Consider the following 5,827-nt stretch of genomic DNA (forward strand, 5'->3'; position numbering starts at 1 on the left):
CGCGCAGGGTCTCTGCGTTGGGGGCGTGAGGCGGAGGAATCAGAGGCTCGGGACCATGATGGAGAAAACGAGCTGCAAAGTTTGGAGGAGAACGGCGACAAAACAGACGGAGGCCATTTCAAAAGAGTGAGAACGTCAGGAGTCTTAAAAAAAAAGGCTGAATCTGGCAGGAAGGGTGATGGGACGTGGGGGAGATGCATGAAGAGAGCGCAAAAACTAAATCAGTAAAATATCTTAATGCCTGAAAGTGGAAAAAATAATGAGGCCTGCAAAAAATAAAAAATAAAAGACTAAGGTGTGGACAGGAAGTGAGGACAAAAAGCTAAAAGAAAACACTTGAGAAATAAATAAAAAAAGGAATGCAGAGAAAAAGGAAGTGACAAAAAGAGGACTAACATGGAGCAGAGTGAGCGGCGGCGTGACGGAGCGCCCTCACAGGAAATGAAGGAGACGACGTGACAGTCGGACTAACAAAGACACACAGCCTCGCCTTGATGGTGCGTGTGAGTGATTGGACGAGGAGGGAGGGGGCCAGACGGAGAGCAACAGAGTAAATGACAAAACGACCTGACGGGGGGGACAGAAAGATGACCGGGAAATGAGACCGGGGGCTTCGGCAGAAAAGGCCTCCATGAGAGCCGTGCTCGTGTCCGGAGCCACCGGCAGAAAGATCCGAGCGCTTCATCTTCAGATCTAATTCTAATAAAACGATTGTTCAGGTGAAGCGATAATGAGATAATTAGAGTCAAGTTTAGTTCAACAGGTAAATAAAAGCCAGGAGTCCTGGTTTTACTCTGACCCTGGAACTCTGCAGCCAGACCTCCACATTCATCATAAACCCATTTCTCCACTAAAACAGGATCGTATTTTTAAATCCAGACGTATGAGGTGCTGTGTGAGCGCAGAGATATTTATGTCTGAACTATTTGGATCGGGGCAGAAACATCTCTGAGTTCTTTGTGAAAGAAAAGGACCAGAACATTTTGAATTTCGTGAACGGGAGGATGAGATTTGGACGCTCGACGTACGAACGAGGCGCGTTTCGCCCGGTGTCGTCTCCTCGAGCCGCCCGGTCATCTACGGTGCGAGCTGTTAGGCGGCTGGGTTTACAGGTTTATCGATTGGACCCGACTTAAATTGGCTCCCAATTAAAGAGAGCACTTATTTGACCTCTTACCCCCCCCCCCCCACGTTAAACATCCCCCCTCCTCACCTCCCTCGAACCGAGCTCCTTTCCATCGACACATCCATCTCTCCCTCAGAGTAATACCTCTACTCCCTCCCCCCCCCTTTATCTGTGGCCATCACCCCATCCTCTGTTAGCAGCACCTATACCCCCCCCCATTTATTTAAACCCCTCTCTTTCATCATTCAGTGGCTGCACTGGTTTCTCTGGCTGTCCTCCCCCCAGATGTGATCTTTGCTGTTTCTCTCGTACACTTTCTGTCAATCCATCAGTCCCCCCCCTTAAATAACAACGATGAATTATTAAGCATATTTATTCAAACGGCATTAATTATAAAATACTGGCCGGTCGAACGGGACAGAGGAGGGGGAGGAGGGGGAGGAGGGGAGGGAGTTTGGAGGTGGAGGGTGAGGTGGTTTGTGGTTGAAAATTGGGGAGAAAAGAGGATGAAGAAAAAGAGAGGAGGTGAAAAAGGGGGTTAGGAAATTGGTGTGGCTAGCGGAACAGCATCCCCCCTCCCTCCCCCTCCTCCCTCCCCCGCACTGCTTTGTATTCTGTGGAGATGACAGGGGGAAAGCTTTATTGCTCTGAGTTTGTATCGATCGGGGCCCCACAGAGGGGGGAGCCAGACCCGTGTGCACTGGAGGCCCTTTCCAAAAGGCCGCCGATTGCTGCCTGCAGCCCCAACCTCAGATCTTACCCCCCTCCCCCCTCCCCCACCCTCACATTTTTAAAAATTGCTGCCTCCTTTTTTCTGATTTTTGAGAGGTCAGGACACGAAGCTCGGTGGCTTTTAGTCACAACGACCACAGGAAGCCTGAAACAGAGGAGCACGTGAAAACATGATCTCCCTCCAAAGGCCGACTCCTCGTCTAAACCTCCTCATAAATTATGCTCCTGTGCATCTGAAGCCCACTCCGAGGAGCACCCACAGTGCTCCTGTGCGTCTGAAGCCCACTCCGAGGAGCACCCACCATCCCCGGCTGCAGTCCGGAGCCCGAGCAGCATCAGGACCCCTAATCTGGGAGCGTGACCGTCCTGGGCTCCTGCCGGCAGGGATCAGGATGCTCCAGGCAGATTCCAAATTTAAGGATGAGATGGGGATGCAGGTTCTGAAATCACTCCCGGGGTGGTGGGGGGGATGGGGGGAGGGAGGTGTGATGATTTGGCCCCCCTGAGCCCTCTCGCTGTGATCCAAACTTTTCAGCATTTCTGGGGCAGAAGGTTTTAGGAACGAAAACACAATTTAAAGGAGGAAGCTGCAAAAGTTAGTTTTCTGTTTTTCTTCCGGCTGCAGGAGCGAAGTCACACAGACGGTTGTTTTTACGCCCGACGCTCTTCCAGACGCAATCTGGGCTTGAACCTGCAGCCCCAGGATTATGGGACCGCCGCGCTGACCACTGAGCTACTGCAGTCACCGCTAAATTACTTTTACGTTCTTTATCTAAACATAAAACAGAATATACTAAAAGTTATTTAAACAGTGAGGACTAAATGTTAATTGGTGCCGTTTATTTTATGTCCTGAACAAAACGCTGTGCGTGGATTTTATATTAATTATTTGAATTTCAATTAGTCCTTTTTCCGGTTAAATATTAAAAACGGCTAAATTAATTTAAACTGATCGATTCTGGTGTTAAATTATTTTCAGGTGTTTGTTTTAGTCTGAAGCAAGATGAATCCCAGGGGTTACCAGGAAACTTTGTGCAAAACAAATAGATTAAAGCAGATTTATTTTAGTCACACGGGTGAATTAATTATTCATAGTTGTCCAATAAACAGACTCCGTCATGTTTCACTGGTGATTTATGAATTTAAAGAGGCTATCTTTAAAGAACTAAATATAAAATATCTATTTTATGCCTTAACAGACGATTGTAGATCTTATAAACAAAAGCTTATTGTTTTAGTTTAAAACAGTTTTCTGGTCATTCAATACAGAAAATGCACAACTTGTTCATTGAGCAGATTATGGGTCAAATTAATTCAGGTTTGTGCCGTTTTAAACTCTGAAGTGAGAAAAATGAATCTCGGAGGTCGAAGGAATCAAAAACACAAAAGCAGATTTATTTTCTCTGCACAGAAACAGCATTTCAGACGAAACTCTTAATGTGAGGAAAACGCACCAGTAACGTCAAATAAAGTAAAACAAGATAAAAATATTCTCCTTGGAGTTCTGCTCAGAGGTTTCAGAGCCGCTCGGCCGCCGCCTTCCACTTAAACTCCATTTTGTTGACGAGGGCTGAACGAATCGGCGTGCCAACCGTGGAGGACGACGGACGGATGGACGGCTGCAGGGAGGGACGGGCGCTCAAGGCCACCGTGTTCTGACCCCCCCCCCCCCCCCAGCTTCGGAGTGGTTGTTGTCTATTTTTACACTCCTTCCATCAGCAGACCGCCCCAGACCCACTTATGTGCGCTCACCAAACGACACACACACAATTACAGATGTGGACGACGAGCGGCGTGCTGCCGAGCCGCCTTGAGTCATGAAGCGAGCGGCGCTCGGACGTGCACTCTGTAACCTTTTACAGACACGGCCCCGCTGTTTGACCAGACGTTTGATGAGCACAGATTTTCCTCCACATTAACGCCGGCTCAGAAAGGTTTCTCTGAAAAGACCCGGCTCCATCTTTGTTGTGTTCAGGACATTTTATTACGTTCGACTCGACCGAATCCTTCGGAAAAACAAGAAAACAAGCAGATAAAAGCGTTTTGGTGCATCAAGGTTGCTTCATTCAGCTGATTTTTGAATAAAACCATTTCCCCCACACACTTCAGAACTATTTTATTACTTTAGAACAAAAACATTTTTTCATGTAAAAGTTATTCTCATCAGAACGGTGTGAAAGAGGCCGTTTGGTTCTTTAAAGCTGCTGCGACACAAATAATAATGATAAAAACAAAAACGTGCTCTGAAAGGTTCACGGAGCGAGGAGGAGGCAGCAAACCTGCACACATGCACGGACACAATTACAGGCATCCAGGGCAGAGATAATTATAACAACACAGAGAAAATAGGTGTGTGTCCGTGTCATTGTATGGATCAGCTCCACAGGGGGTAGACTATACAATAACGACCAATTTAATGGAAAAAGTCTCTTTGTGTGTTTGTTCAGACTGTAGAACACAACAGGGATGCCAGCGTGACGCCATTAGACTTTTCACTGCAATAACACACCCAACACAATATATGTCTTATCATTTGCACTATAATCAGCTCTTTTATCGTGTGTGTGTGTGTCTTTATGGACTGCAGATGAAAGCTGGCGGTCCCACATGCACGTGCACACAACAGTGCACGCCACCCGGCTGGCTGACCCACCACCATTTCACACCACTGACCAGTACAAATTGGAAAAGGGTCCGCTCTCTCTGCGGTCAGACACACAACTCGTCAACACAAACACAGCCCGAGCAAAGGAGCTCAAAATGGCCGAAAGGCTGCGGTCGTAGTCGGGCCCGTGGCGTGTGACGCTCCCGAGGCGGAGAGGGGAGATAAGAAGTGGGCGGGCTCTTCTTCCTCTCCACATCATCACAACTCACTGCAGATTAACGGCGTTTAAGATAAAAAAAATTCAGCCTTCAGATAAAACCTGAAAAATTAGGTCGTTTAGAGGCAGAGTTTAGCCCCGCCCACATCATAAAAGCCTTTATTTTGAAACAGTCATATTTAGTAGGTCAGATTTACAACTTGCAGAACTTGAACTGAACCCTGCTCAAAAATAATTTTAGATTAAAATTAAAGCCGTTTTATTTTTTTAAACAAAGACTAACCGTAGTTATGAATTCAGCTCCATTGATGAAACATTGTAGTTTTTTAATAATTACATATTTTTCATTTTGTGTCCCGAACAATGTTCCAATTTATTCCAAACTCTTCTTCTGGGGATTTCAAATAAACATAGACAGCAAATGCTACAGTCTTAGGTATGTGACTTAAAGAAGGCAAACGTCTGAGGTCCAACAGCACCAGGAGCTCCATAAAACAACTGATAAACTCAGAAAACAGATTAAAAAACTCACATCATAGATTATTAAACTCCAATCATAGATTATAATGTGTTGAGTCAAGGTTTGTTTTGTATGTACAGTCCAAATAGTTTAAATGCTATGATAAGAATGTGGCTGGACATTATGTTACAATAATCTGAAAAAGTGAAGCTCACTTCAAAGCAGATAAATTCACCAAAAGATTGAGAGGAAGTCAAACGTGACGAGTTGTTTAATCTACAAATTATTTATTATTAAAGAACGTATATGATGCTTTTAATGTAAAGCTAAAAATTACGACTTGACACTGGAAACATCCACAGCTGCAGATGAAGTAAAACAAAATCCTGCAACAAATGGCTGAACAGAGATTATGAGATTACAGGTTTGAATCTCGACAAAGATTACTTGTAGAAAAAAGAACAATAATCTACATCAATAAAGTTCTATCTTATTTTATCTTATGTGCATCTAAATTATGGTTGAAAAGTATTAACATCTGAAAGTGGAGGACTAAATCTCAATAAATCTCAGTAAAAAAAAAAAAACTATTCATATATAGAGTATATATATATATATATATATACACTCTATATATATATAGAGAGAGAGTATATATAAATAAATTTATATAGAGTATATATATAT

The sequence above is a fragment of the Nematolebias whitei genome, chromosome 19, assembly GCF_014905685.2.
Source record: "Nematolebias whitei isolate Nwh7 chromosome 19, NemWhi1, whole genome shotgun sequence".
In the NCBI taxonomy this organism is placed as follows: Eukaryota; Metazoa; Chordata; class Actinopteri; order Cyprinodontiformes; family Rivulidae; genus Nematolebias; species Nematolebias whitei.